Source organism: Panicum virgatum, chromosome 3N (assembly GCF_016808335.1).
Source record: "Panicum virgatum strain AP13 chromosome 3N, P.virgatum_v5, whole genome shotgun sequence".
Lineage (NCBI taxonomy): Eukaryota > Viridiplantae > Streptophyta > Magnoliopsida > Poales > Poaceae > Panicum > Panicum virgatum.
The window spans coordinates 24,477,578-24,493,155 of NC_053147.1; positions in this window are offsets into that span (position 1 = coordinate 24,477,578).

Sequence of the window (15,578 nt, forward strand, 5' to 3'; positions counted from 1 at the left end):
ACGTCCCTGGCGGAGTGGCGGTCGCCATCGGCCGCATCGCACGCGATTGCCCGTGGCAGGGCAGCCGAGCAAGCGCAGCCACGAGATCCGCGGCCGTCACGCGCCCGAATCAAATCCCCCCGCTCCGTCTTTCGACCCGCCGCCGCCGCCGCGCGCACACGCTCCGTCCTGATCCGGACTTCATCCCTCGTCCGGCAGGCTCCGCCAGTGCGCCGGCTTCTTTCGAGCGGAGCCACGCGCCGCACGCTTGCACGGATGCGTCGAGGTGATGGCGATAGGCCATACCTATTTTTTTTTTTGGAACAGGCGATAGGCCATAGCTGACTAGCTGAGCAGGCGTACGAGAGCACCGCCATTCATCGTTCGTGCCTGCCTGCCTTCAGGGAAGACCACCAGTGGAGCTGTACCGAACCCGAGGCATTCAAACCGAACCGTGCTCTCCGTCACCGCCGGCCGCCCGACACCGGCCATCGAAGTGGGACAAGGAAGATGACAAGGGCACAGGAACGCCAGCCGCCGGCCTGCGGCAACCGGCAACACACAGCACGCCGCAAAGACAGCCGATCGAAAGCATGGGGCGCTACGGCAGCAGCGGCCGTGATGCGGTCTACTCCTAGCGGGCTAGCTGGCCAGGGAGCAGCCATCGATGAGGCTAGCAATGCTAGCTTCACTGCCTGCGTCGTCGCCTTGGCCGGTGGTTCGTCTCGTCACGGGGCCGAGAGGCCGAGCGAGAGGACGGCCGCATGAATCAATCAATGCTCCAGATCGAAATCCTTGGCGTGAAGCCAGGATCCAGGATGAATCCGTAGCGTGAATCCGTAGCGTGCAGTTGCTTGCCTCGCCGACTGTCTTAAATGCGAGATCCTGCCTACCGGCCGCTGCCGGGGCCATACCCATCCGGATCTGCGTGGGTTCCCGTCATCTTTTAGCGCAGAAATGCCAATTGTGCGTCTCTGCTGTCGGTTCGCCCACTTAATCCTATACTATAAGATTTTGATTCGTTTATTTAACTCTCCAAGGTGTTTAAATTTATTTATCGTTTTAAGAAAAATTCTTATCTTTTCTCCAAGTAGCAAGTTGTGCTCTTTTATCATTCTCTAAATTCTTTTTAAGGAAAACTACGACAATTCTGGGGTTGCCTGAACTCATTATCAAAATTATGGAAGATAAATATAAAACATGATTATTTTCATTGATTGGATGCATCTAGGAAAATAGGGTTATAACTGGTTACGCATGATGTGGCAATGTAGAGTCATGGATGTTGTGGGCTTTTTAGGGTACCCACAGCCGGGTGACGGAATGCACCCGCCTATTCCCCGAGGGGTGTACTCGGGATTGCGCTAAGCGATTAGGCCAATCTAGCTTGTGGGTAAGAACGCAAGAACACGCGATGATTTTAGAGTGGTTCGGGCCGCCGGAGCGTAATACCCTACATCCACTTGAGAGTAGTATTGCTCTAGTGTCGGTGGATGAGTCTATCCTCTGCCTTCAGTCCTCTTTCGGACCTGAGCCTTCCTCTAACGGGCGTCTCCCTTTTATAGAGCAAGGAAGACGCGTACACAGGCGTCGGACCCCGACAGGTGGGCCCAACAAGGATGTATATTTTACTAGACAGTAGTGGTGCTATAGTGATGGAGAATCTCTTGCCGGATACACTTCATCGTCCTGTAGACTCTCTGACCGAGGGGGATCTTCTCCTGTCTCATCGGCGAGGCGCCCGTTGAGGCAGTGTAGGTTGCGGCGTAGACTGTTTGGCCTACCGTGTATGCGTTATGATACTCCGTCGCCGAGTTGTCGTGTCTAACTGGTGTAGCAGACTGATGTGCGTGGCGTGAGTGGCGCCAGCGGCTGTACAGTGTACCTTGGTAACGCGCGATCAACAGTACAGCCTGGCGAAAGTCTCATTGGGCTCTGCTGTGGCATAGCACACTTAACGCCTCCCGCATTGAATGCGGTAGGTGGCCAAGTCTTCCCGAGGAAGCTTGGCAGCCGCGCGCGTATCTGCGTCTGCGGACACGCGGCGGCTCCGGACCCCCCAGGCGGGGTGTCTGTTCCCTCCCTGCCGAGGGGTCCGGATAGTATATGGGGGTCCGGGACCCCGTGGGAGGTCCGGGGCCCCCGGCTGTTTTGTCTGAGTGCTCCCTTCTCCGGGACACGTGGTGACACCGGACCCGACCCCGAGCGGGATGCGGGTCCGAGACCGTTGATCCGGTGAGATGGAGTCGGGCCCTAGGGGTCCGGTTGCTCAACTCCTTTGGGCGTAGTTACGGATAACTACGAGTCTTGACACATTAAGAGGGGGTACCCTAGTCTAGAGGTACCGACAACGGAAGACCAAGCTGGGCCAGTTAAAGCATCTCCAAGAGCTCTTGTATCTATGAATAGCTAAAATTCAGATTTTGCTATTATGTAAAATGAAATGGCTAATAAAAAAGTAATGAAATCCAACAGCTCTTCTAAATCCGGTTGAGCATATCCCCGAGCGGCATGGTGGCAAGAGTGCATGTGCCTAGGTCCACTACAGCTTGATCACGAATGAATCAAGCTCCGGCGAGGTGGCGGCATGGTGCCAAGAGTGCATGTGCCAGGGTCCACTACAGCTCGAGCACGAATGAATCAAGCTCCGGTGAGGTTCAATCTAGCTCGAGCACGAACGAATCAGCTACGGTAAAGCTCAATCGAGCTCGAACACAGCCAATCGAGCTCCGAAGACGCACTGCCGCAGTGCTCCGGGCGCCGCAGTGCACCGGCCCCACCGAGCTGGTTGGGGGAGCGCCGCCGCAGTGCGCCGACCCTGCCGAGTCGGGCTGCCACGCCACGGAGCTCCGGCCCCACCGCGTCATGGAGCTCCAGCGCTGTAGCACCAGGCCGCCGCGCCGCCACGGAGCTCCGGCCCCGCCGCGTCACAGAGCTCCAGCGCCGTAGCACCAGACCGCCGCGCCGCCACGGAGCTCGGCCCCCACTGATGAGGACATCCCTTCCAACGATACAACCATGCCTACTATGCAGCAAGGACCAATGACAAGAGCCCATGCACGAGAGCTAAATTATCAGGTAAACTTGTTCCTCGCTGTCCATAAACCTTCATCTCAGAATTGGATGCTACTAAATAATTGTGATGATTTTATTGTTATTAGGAATGATGGAGAGAAAGTTAATGGGTCAACCAATCAGTTTGGACATCAAGATTGCACAACAAGGAAGCACAAGATCGGACACCAAGTCCAGACTTCAAGTTCGTAGAGCCAGGCAACAACAAATTGATTTGGCAATATTTCTCGACTCCGGATGTTGTTTGAGGCATATGAGTACTCAATGGAAAGATCATGAAGTCTACTTTCAAACGGATCCAACCCTACTAAAAAATTCCACTGGTGACGTTCTGTATCGACCAGAAGACGTTCAGACCTATAGTCTTGGGCTGACAGCCTTGTAACTTATTTGGCCCACTAAGGACCCATATCGTGTTAGGGTTTCCACCTCCCCACTCCTCTTGGCTGTCTCCTATCTATAAATAGAGGCTCCAGCCACCAGGAGGAAGGTGCGTTTTGTTTAGATGCAAGTTTAGCTACTGCTACTTCCTAGTGAACGCGTGTGTCGACTAGACCACCCGATTTGCTTGATTCAAGACCCCAACTCATGATTCTGGCTTCATTTGGTTCAGATCCGTGAGTTTATTTGCTTGTTCATCTTGTTCTTGCTTGTTCTCGATTGCTAGCAGGTTCAAGGGTGTTCTTGGCACGACAAGAACAGCCCACGTCGGTATCGGTGTGCCTGTTGCTAAGGCGCAGCATCCTGTGGTTGTTGTAGTCGGACAGCCAACGTCGATTCCACCCCCAAATCGAAGTTACCCCCTCTCATCGAAAGAACGGGATCAGCCCCTGCCATATCATGTGGTAATAAGAGCAAGGTTTATCGGTGAGAGTATCTACCCATTCTTTACTTTACCTACAGTCCAAAAATACCCAAAAAATAGGCTAGATCTAAAATCCCAAAACTAGTTTGAGCCTTGCTGTTCTACATAGTTCTTGGCTTGTTGAGTTTGTGGTTGCATCGTGGTGTCATGTGCTGGTTCTTAGTGGTTCAATCTTTAGAGTTTTGAGTTACTCTTGGGGTTACTCTTGGGGTGGATTGGACATCTTTTGTTGTTAAGTATCTTGTCGAACTGGTCCTGTGGTTTGTCGCCCTTCTTACCGCGCGGTGTGCGATCCATAGTGTCGACAGTGTCGTTAGGCTTACACTTACGCGTAGGATCCCGCTGGTTGCTGGGTCCTCCACGGTCGTTGTGGCGCTTTCCGTTGTTGTCGCTGTTGCGATGGGGAAAGCGACTGCGTTCTTGCTCCTCTTCATCTGCCCAGCGCTGCATCGTGTCACGTAGATCTACCACCGTTTTGGGCCGATTACGCCCAAAGTCGCTGTATAGTGACTGGACGGTGATGCCGCTCTGGAAGTAGTCGATGACGTCGTCATCGGCGACATTGGGGATGGTGGCTCTTGTGTCGAAGAAGCGCTTGACGTAGGATATGATCGACTCGCCTTGTTCTTGCTTGCATATGGACAGGGCGTGTCGAGTAGCTACACGATGTAGTGACCCTTGGTAGTTGTCGATGAAGGCTTTCTTGAGGTCATCCCGTGAGTGAATGGACTCGCGCGCCAAGCTTTCGTGCCACATGAGGGGTGCGGGCTCCAGGGCCATTGGGAAGTAGAGGACCTTGGTGTTGGTGTCTCCCCCTGCAACACTAACAGCGGTCGAATATAAACATAACCATTGAGCAGGGTCTTGCTTACCATCGTACTTCTGGATGTTTGTCGGCTTGAAATCCTTTGGGTACTCGACGTTGTCGAAGACACTGCTGAGGGCGGGGAAACAATCGGAGTTGTCTGCAAGTTGTGCTCTGCATCTTGCGTTGATGATGTCCCGTGCATCCATAATGGAATCGGCTACCTCTTCCCTGTTGTTCCCACGGTTGTTGTTGTTGTTGTTGCGGTTTGGCTGAGGGCCAGGAGCTTGATTTGCTTGTGGTTGGCCACCTCTGGAGCGATGACTACTCGCAGCTTCCTGATCCTCTTGATTCCTTCGATTCTGTTATTCCTGCTGTTGTTGACGCTGGTGGCCTCCGGGGGTACGGCTTGCTTAAGGTATTGCTGTTGCGGTAGCCCTTGATCGCGTACCGTGAAGTGAGGACAGGGGGTTCTGCTTCTCGAGTTGTTCAACAACATTTTTGGTGAGATTTATGACTCGTTCCAACTCGGGATTCTGGGGCATCGTCATGAGTCACAGGGTTGCTTCTGTCATTGCGGCGATCGGTGTTCTGAAGATGGGATCCGCTGCATTTTTGAATTAGTTATTGAGGTTGCGTGGCGGGAGATGAGCACGTTCGGCCGCATGAGTCCTGCACACTTCTTTGCGTTGATTTCTTTCCCTGCGGGCTGTACGAGTAGCTTCGTCTTCATCAGCTGGAGCATCTTGGGTCAGGTTGTCTGCTGAGATCTGATCCAAGGCTTCGTTTGGATCATGGTGGCTTGGAGCACCTCCGGGCTGTATGATTACCGGAACCAAACGCTCCTGAGAGAAGCTTTCCAGGTCTGATTCATAATCAGCTAGGACAGTTCCACCGGAGCCAGTTTCCCTCTCGGTTTCGAGGGGAGTCCGTGTTGAAACAGGAGATCATCAATGCTGGCGACTTCTCGCAGGTTATCGAGTAGTTCTGCGAGAGTATGGCCTCGGCAAGATTTGAGTTGCATCTTAGCCAGCGCATTGGTGATGAAATCCAGGCTGTCTTGAGGTGCCTCGACTGGATCTGAGTAAACGTCAAATACAGGTGCCTCCCGGCTAGCGGTGGCTGGTTGGTTTTTGACGTGAAGTATGCGATCCAAGCTATTTTCATAGGAGGATCTAATCATCTATTTGTAACCAGACGATGAATTATGCAAACCAAAGATGGGTTGCGCGATAAGAGTCCCAATCCGAGCGGATTTCGGTTTGAGATCAATCTGAGTCCGAGTAGAACTCGAGTTGTTTTCGAGTTCCGACTCAATCTCCTTGGCAAAGTCGGGAAGCAACATGCCGCCGCGATCATGAGACCTGGTGAGCTTGTTGGAGTCTTCAGACGTGGAGCTCTTCAGCGTGGGAGAGTTGGTTAAGTGGCTATCGAAGCCGCCTGAACCATTGGCGACGCAGAACCATGAACCGAAGATGAAGGTGGCGCCTCTAGAAGGCGTCATGGTGCTGAAAGTGGAAGTGGCCATCGAACTCGCCGATGAACTCGCCGAGTCCCCTACCTGGCGCGCCAGCTGTCAGTGTTTACCGCCAAGCCTGCTCAGAGATACCCTTAGCAGTAGGGTTTGTAGGTAGGGATCGATGGCTCTGGAACTCGATGGTGCAAGGAACACCAAGATTTAGACATGTTCGGGCCGCGAGTTGCGTAATACCCTACGTCCTGTGTGGTGGTTTGTATTGCGTTAGGTGTAGATGTCTTTCGAGGGGGTCCCTGCCCGCCCTTATATATCCAGGAGGACAAAGTTACATGGAAAGTCCTAGCCGAGTACAGTTGGAGTCCTTCTACAACACGACCGGGTAGTTTCCTTGTACTGCAGCTAGTTCTACGCCTATTCGGGTAGTTACAAAAGAGGTAAGGTACATCCATGAACTATCCCTTACTCTAGAACATTCTATGCCTATGAGCAGTCCCGCTGTCCCGGGTCTGACAGAATTGATGCTACTAAATAATCGTGATGATTTTATTGTTATTAGGAATGATGGAGAGGAAGCTAATGTGTCAACCAATCAGTTTGGACATCAAGATTGCACACTAAGGAAGCACAAGGTCGGACACCAAGTTCAGACTTCAAGTTCGTACTGCCGGGCAACATCAAATTGATTTGGCAATATTTCTCGACTCCGGATGTTGTTTGAGTCATATGAGTACTCATTGGAAAGATCTTGAAGTCTACTTTCAAACGGATCCAAGCCTACTAAAAAATTCCACCGGAGACATTCTGTATCGACCAGATGATGTTCAGACCTCTAGTCTCGAGCTGACAGCCTTGTAACTTGTTTGGCCCACTAAGGACCCATATTGTGTTAGGGTTTCCACCTCCCCACGCATCTTGGCTGTCTCCTATCTATAAATAGAGGCTCCAGCCACCAGGAGGAAGGTGGGTTTTGTTTAGATGCAAGTTTAGCTACTGCTACTTCCTAGTGAACGCGTGTGTCGACTATACCACCCGATTTGCTTGATTCAAGACCCCAACTCGTGATTCAGGTTTCATTTGGTTCAGATCCGTGAGTTTATTTGCTTGTTCATCTTGTTCTTTCTTGTTCTCGATTGCTAGCAGGTTCAAGGGTGTTCTTGGCAAGGCAAGAACAACCAACGTCGGTATCGGTGTGCCTGTTGCTAAGGCGCAGCATCCTGTGGTTGTTGTAGTCGGACAGCCAACATCGATTCCACCCCCAAATCGAAGTTACCCTTCCTCTCATCGAAAGATCGGGATCAGCCCCTGCCATATCACCCACCATGCCGACGGGGATCTCTGTCCCGCCGCGCCGGACCTCCGCGCCGCCGTGGATCTCTGTCCCGCCGCGCCAGACCTCCGCGCCACCGTGGATCTTGGCCCCACCGCGCCGGACCTCCACGCCGCCGCGGCCTCGGCCCAACCGCGCCGGACTGCCACGCTGTTGATGGAAGTGAAGGGCGGCACTGAACCACCAAGAGAAGAGGAGGGGAGAGCGCGGGACCACCGAGAGAAGAGGAATAGCGAGAGTGACGAGTATGTAACTTTGCCTAGGGAGAGCAACGGGATGCATAATAAGATAGCTAGTGGGTAAGTTTGCATAAGCTGTTGGATCTAGTTTTTTGAGGTTTTTCTTTTTTTTAGCTAGCCAAGCTAAGATAGCTAGACTGTTGGAGGTGCTCTTAGGCCTTGTTCAATTGCTTGGGTTGTATTTATTTTCATGCTGCACTTTTTTTCTACCCTTTTGCAAATAGCAAAGGTCAGGGTGGCAACAAAACCTTTCTGTTGGAATGCCTAAAAACTGTCAGGATAATACATCCAGAAGTATCTGGCCACAATAAAAAACATTGCATGTTCCAAAATGATGAAACTAGGCTATATCGGTTAAGCATTTGCCGAGTGAAGTGTTTTTTTTTCTTTTTTGCAATAAGGTCCCGTTTTAATCAACCCAGCTGATTCATTAGCTAATTAGCTTGGTTGAACCAACTAATTGGGTGCTATTTAGCTTGTTAGAGTTTTATCTGCGTATTAGCTAGTATAGTTTGAATTCACCATAACTAAAATTAGCTTCCTACCAATTAGCTTGTGGATCCACACAGGCCCTAGAAGGGGCAAGGGGTGAGCATTTGCAGCGAAATGGTCGATGTGACCAAAAACCAAGTGGCACAAGTAAGAAGTATAGCTAGCGTTCCCCCCCCCCCCCCCCCCCCCCCCTGGCATTTTCCAACACTGTTTTACGATGGTACCATTGACCCCACAGAGTTTCAAACACGGTTCTAGGAGTACCACTCAGTGCAAGCCGTTGATTTTGCACTAGACGACAAAAGGCAACAGCGGTCATACCATATTTGCACAGGCTCTCGACTCCGGTCCCATTTCGGTACCATCTGCAATACTACCACCGCACCTCTTCAATCAGCCAATTTCAAAGCAGCTGCAGTATTATCGAGGATAGTCTATCACGTCATCAGTTCAGAAGTTCAAACCCTTAGCTTGTACTCAACGCTCAACTGGGGTTCACACGCATCGCACCCGCCGGACCATGGCTCGCCGAGCTGGTTGTCACGCACGCATCCATGATCAGTGCCCAGCCCAAGTGGTCGCGGATCATTGGCGCGCGGCGTGGTTTCGTGCCCTTAACTTGCATCTGAAGCAGCGGCCTCCATCATAGCAGTTGATCGATCGAGTACGGCTAGTTGCTTCCGATCCGCAAGGCACGAGCAGTAGTCATGCTTCCTCGTCTACTTGAGCTGTAATAATCCCCGAGAGATGGGTGCTAGCTATACGTGCACGTGTACGGACATAAAAAGATGGCTCCCCGCACGTGCACGCAGCTGCGTCGTGCTAGCAGGCCAGCCAACTGGCCAACTTGAGACCGGGCACCGGGCTCACGATTTGAGCCGTGGTCTCGTGTACGCTCACGATCGCGCCCGCAACTTATGGGGGGCGATACGAAGGTAGCGTAGTTTGGAACCTAGGACCGCGACCTGTGAGCAGCGATCAGAGTGCAAGGTGGTGCTGCAGCTTGCACGCACGCCGCACGCTACGCCGCCACGAGCGACGTTGCGGCGGGGATTGCGAGCCGGCGGGTGACGGGCTGACGCCTGACGGCCAGCCAGTGGTCAAAGCGGTGTGGTTGTCCATGAGTCCATCTGTTGAGAGCGCGGGGAGGGGTATCCTGCACGAACACTAACATGGCTTTTGAATTTCTGATCATTCCGTTAAATAATAAGTATGTACTGTACTTCTGGGAATGGATTGGGACCGATCCAAATTCAATTAGACTTTAGCACTTAATCTCTACTGGATTTGGATCTAGTTGGATATGAACATCCATTTACTTTGGATCAAATAGGATTGGATTCTATTGGATGAAAATTAGAAGTTAATCCAAACATTATTGGATAAAGCGCAAGGGAGGGGTGACCTAGCCAGCAGCCTCGCCATGGCCAAGACCTTTGCCATAGCCGACGCGTGGCGACGTGGCTGTTTCCGCCAGCACGAGCAGCACGAGGTCAGGCGGCAGCGCGGTGAGGCGGTCGCGCAGCCGGCGCGCCCGGCGGCCCGACGCAGGGGCGGCGTGTGGCCTGCGCACGGTGGCGCCAGCGGGTCGAAACAACGACATTGCGGCGTTCTGGGACCTGTGGAGCCGGAAACGAAAGGAAAAAGGGCAAGGGGATGCGGGTGCTCACCAGGGTTCTGTTTTTCACGGTGAGTGGACGAGGAGAAGGGCCGAAGAGGGGTCGTCGACGTAGGAGTGTAGTTTGGGCGGTACGGGAGGCCGGCGGCTGGGGAATCCTCTATTCCCGGCGAGGCACTAGGCGAAGCTCGGGTATGACTTGGGGAGGGAGCTAGGGAGGTGTGCGGGCTTCGGGTGTGGTGGATTTGAAATCCATTGTGGGAATCTAGAGGATTTCATCGGAGAAGAAGGTGGTCTGCTCGGGCTCCGTCGTTGCTACACCTCGGAGTTCGATTTTATCGATGGATTTAGATTAAGGGAGTTGGATTGGACTAAATTGGATGTTGGGGACTGATTATTAGGATTAGACTAGATGAATGTTTGATTTTAGTTGGACTTAAATTGGATTCTACCCATGGGATTTTGGATGTCAATTCAATCCAAGAAGTACTTGGGGTGGACATAATTGCAAGTTCGGACAAACAACTAATCGACATCATCTACAAGAAGGCATCAAAGCAGATGAGTTCATCACACCCCGAAATTAACTAAAATAAAGGAACAACAATGTACTCGAGTGTATTTTCGTCGCACCAACACTGGTTACCGCCAATATATGTAATGATACTTTGTTGAACAAACAACTTTAGAAACTCAGAACCCAAACCCATATAAACCTATCTAGAAGATTAAGTAAAATGTCTACATCCTGCCACCATAGGCCCTTCTTGAAATCTTAGCCTTTTCGGTTGAAGACGTTGAATCAATATACTGACACATACAGTTTTCTCTAACCTCTTAATAGTGTTGATAGAGAGAATTAAATATGTTCCTTGGTATTTGAACCGGAGGTGGTTACGCCTTATATACTGGGACAGCGAGAGTAGTAGGATAAGCCAATACATCTCTCTTTGACAAAAGCTATTAGCAACTTATCTCTCCACGCATTTGTTTTGGGTCTCTGGTTGGGCGGCCCCTCCCATCTCTTGCTAACCAATCAAAAGTGTCACATTCACTTTCATATCGTAAATTGTTCACGTTCTTTGTCCCATAGATGCGGCATAACCACGTCGCTTTTGCACACAACACCTCCTTCACTGCGACATCAATGAGGCTCAAACTATTACCCTTTGCGAACTAGGGGCATGTATCTCGGATGATAAGAATGTTAGATCTGATTATTGGTCGGATCGGGTTGGGTTCTGATCGGATCAAATGGAACCCGTTATTTGTTCCTTTCGGCCTGAGCCCGACCTAACCATCAGGCTGTATTTTTGAGCTCGAGCCCAACCCGATATATGGACGAGTCAGGTCCGGTTCGGATCGGATCAGGTGAGGTCGGCTAAACCTAATTTTTTGTATAATTTCCGGGTCATGTCGGTTTGGGATGGATTATTTCAGGTTTTGGGTTAAAATTTTCAGCCCAAGCCTCTGGCCTATACATTGGTCGGTTTTAAGGATGGCAACGGGTTGGGTTCGGTTCGGGTGGAGTGCCTGGGCACCCAAACCCGAAACCCGAACTTGAAACCCGAACCCGCCCCGAACTCCAATTCGGGTCAAAATTCATCCCCGAAACCGAAACCCGCGGATACCCGAAACCCGACGGATAATCCAAAACCCGTTTTTTTACAAGCAAGTGTTCCAGTGCCTGCGTGCGGGGGCGCAGGCGGCCTCAGCCCCTTCGCCATGCGGAGGCTGGGTGCGGCCGTGCGGGACAGGCGGCTCTGCTCCCGGCGCCGCCCGACCTGCGTGCGAGGGCGGAGCCCGTGCGAGCAGGTAGCCCCTAGCCGACGGCGGGAGGGGCCGGCGGCGGGGCGGGGCTGGCGGCACCAGCCACCAGTGCGAGCCGCCGGCAGGGCGGGGCAGGCAGCACCAGTGCGAGCCGCCGGCACGGCGGCAGGGCGAGGCCGACCTTCACTCGGGGGCAGGGTGGGCGCTGCGAACTCTGGGTCGAGGGTGTAGGCGTGCGGCGGCAGGCTGGAGGGGGCGCGGGGGTGCTGGGTGCGGGCGTGCGGCGGGGGGCTGGTGGGGGGCGCGGGGGTGGAGGCAGCAGGAGGATGGGGGCGAGGTGATGAGGATAAGATTTCAGGTATATATTGCTAGGGTTGCTAGATGGGCCTTTATTTGGCTGAAGGTTTTGGGCCCCAATGGAGCTCCGCGGGTTAATTTTGGGATCCGCCCCAAACCCGAAGAATTTTGGGTACCCGAACCCGCAAACCCGCGGGTCTATATTAGAAACCGAACTTGAAACCCGCAAACCCGAAACCCGCGGATACCCGCCCCGAACCCGACCCGCTGCCATCCCTAGTCGGTTTTCAGGCGGGTTGGGTCAGATTCGTCGGGTCGGCCCGCCCATGATCAGATCTCAATTCCAGGTGACCATCAATTTGAACTTCTGCAAATTTAAAGTAAGCTAGAGTGCTAGAAATTCTATAATCTAAGCCCCCCCCCCCCATTCCCTATGTAGTTACTCGTCTTATTTCGTGACATATTGAAACTTGGCAAGTGGACTACGCATACACATTTGCACATATGTTTGAAGTTTTGTAGGAAAATTAGTTAGATCAGAGCAAGTACTTCAAAAAAATTTGGCATGATACATGCATGTTTTGAAACAAAGAGCAGTTACTTTGGTTTGAACTCGATGTGTTTTCAAGCAACGAATACAAATAGTCAGCATGTTGTATTTGTACTTATGTTACCATTCGAAGTATTTAAGAGCTAGTATCACACGAGTTTTAGAGCCATAAGTACATTGCCAGGGACAATTGAAACTTCAAGTGGGTTTGTGGTTTTCTTTCATACAAATACGAGAATACCTTATGATTAGGAGGACGGACAAAAAATTAATATATATATGACTTTGCTTCTAGGGGTTGACTATTTCAGACATTCTTCTTGTTACTTTTTTAGTGAACTTCATGTTACCAATTTTGATACCACACACGATGCGATGCACTATGCTATTACGCACTTTGTGGAAGGATTAGTCCATGGATTTCTTTACAATATCTGTTGGCTTGATGATATTTTTTTTAGAAAAAATACGGTGCTGATTTTGTTTTCCTAATTGCCATCCCTTTTACCATCTTTGTTGTCCTTCGGCCTTGGGTGTACAATCAGTGGCATTGATGGGGTTTAGTAGCCACAGAATGACCATCGGGCCCCTACCCCCTCAGCCGCATTGCCCTCACGCAGCGGCCTCCATTTGCGCGGGAAAGCTCACGCCCCCTCCTCGAATGGCGAGAAAGTGAGGCGCGAGGCGCCAATCTGAAGTTTGACCGCGGACAGCTGGCCCCGAGACCGGTCCGGCAGGGGCGCGCGCGCGCGCAGGGATCACCGCCGCAGAGACCGAGACGCACGTCAGCTGAGGCAATGGCAATGGCTTTTTCCTTCGTTCGGTCGGTATTGCCGACCAGTTTCCGCTACAAAAAACAACAACGAAGGGACAAAATGCAAGCGTCGCGTCACCGTCTGCCGCGAGGAAAATTTAAAGGCCATTCCGTTTCGGCACCGCCAGTAAAGAGTTTACTATTGCAGAGTCTACTTACCCGTTAATTAACATTTTGGCGTCTTCCTCTCTGAAAAAGAAAAGAAAAGAAAATCGACGCATAGTATATTCTAGCCCTCTGGCGGCGCTGCGTTTGCTGACCCCGCGCCTGCTGCCGCGCATGCGCGGTGTAAAAACGGCAGCAGGCAGCGCGAGGTCACGGGGCGGCAGGGTGCAGGCGCAGGCCGGCAGCCAGAGCAGAGCTGGGTGCGGTCAGCGCGGCGCTCCGGCCTCCGGCACTCGGGGCGGCAGGGTCCGCCGCGGTGCGGCCGCGAGTCATCGCTGCGGCGGCGAGGCGGACAAAAGGCTGGCCGCCGGGGCGCGGCCCAGCAAAGGTTGGAGAGGCCGCGCCGTGCCGCGCGCAGCGGGACTCGGGGGCGTGCAGGCCGGACTGGAGACAATCGTCCACCCGAAACCCCTCCCGATGCTTTCAAACTATCGGGAGGCGTCTTGTTTGCGCAGATTCCCCTCCACCGCTGTCTCTCTCCTTGGAACTTCTTCCAGGCCAGACAATGGACTTGCAGGACGCAGCTGGGAGCCTCTCTGTCCTTCCAGTGCGAAACAAAACAAAAGCCTCGCCACCAGCATTGCCGTATCTTTTGTGGACTGTGGTCGCTCAATTCGCTCGGGCCTGTCGAACGCTCCGGGTGGGGGCCGGGGCCCTGCTGCTCATCCCCGGCCACTCGAAACCACCACAGCCTGAGCCCTCCCTGCCTTTTTCAAAAAGATTAGGCTCTCAAGTTGCGTCGCGTGGCGAAGTCCAGGATGGAAGGGGCTGTGGGTATCCAATGCAGCGGCGTTCAGATATTTTTTCGGGTAAACTCGGGTCGAAATCGGCGGCGCGTCGCACACGAATAATGCTGTGTACTGATAAGTACGATAGCGGACGTCGCTCTTAATAATAACCTAAAAAATAAAAAAGAAACGGCGCGTCACGGCTTGGCGATGAGCGGGGCCAGTGGGCGGCCGACACGCCAGCGCGCGCATGATTTGCACTCCAGATCCGCGCTTCCGCCTGAGTCTCACCATCATCGCCGCCCGCCATCGACGTAATCGAGGGCATTTGCATCTGAGTAACACGGCTCCATGCCACTTGTTCACGGGAAACTGGACGAGGCGTCCGACCACCGTCGAGTCGTTTTCCGGCGGGTACGCAGTACGCACGCCGGCGCCGCCCCACGTCCACCGCCAGCGACGGCGCGCGGACTCACCATAGCTCTCAGCATTATACTCCCTCTGTCCATAAAAGAATGCAATTCTAACATTTTGCACGTAGATCAATAAATAGATAAAAAGACATTTATACCCCTATGGCAGGATATGAGAGTGGACAATTAAATATTTAAATATTGCTCCAAACTGAACCCAACAATTTGATCCATACAACATGTCACTGTGTACAATAATATTTATATGGAACATATGCTCGAGCGCCAGATCACTACAAGAAGCTACTGAAAAACTCCACAGCCAGCAGCATGCAAAATTTGAACTCCCGCCCATTTTGTCTCCCCTGTTTGGCCTATACAAGGCTGCTAGCCAGAGCTTTTCAGTGATTTTTTAGTGATTTTCTTGGCTATCAGTGGGTCTTATGCTAATTGATGTATTCTAGAGTTGTATTTTTTTGTGGACAAATTTCAAATCCTAAAATTGCATTCTTTCACGGACGGAGGGGGTATATAAGAAAAAGAAAAACTGAGAGCCAAGCACGCTGGTAAAATTCGACGGCTGAAGTGAGCACGGAGCCAGAAGCCCATAACCAGAATTAACCGGGCGCCGACGTCTCCGCCGTGGCGTCCGCGATGGCTTGGGGTTTCAGATGCTGCCCCCACCAGGCCACCACGGCCCACGAGACCGACGGAGACGCGTGCCGGACCAGGGCGGGGGAGCCGCGCGACAGCGACCAGGGGGGGGGGGGGTGCGGTCGCTGCGAGAATCTCCGGCGTGGGGCGGTGCCGTGTGCAGCGGCCGGCCGCGCGGAGATTCACAGGAATCCATGGCCCGAGGGGATGGCAGGTGGGACCAGAGCTCGAACGCGACAGGTGGGCCCCCGCTGTGGCTCGGCCGCGCCGCTCTTATCCAGTTCCCGTACGCCACTCCCAGCATGCGTTA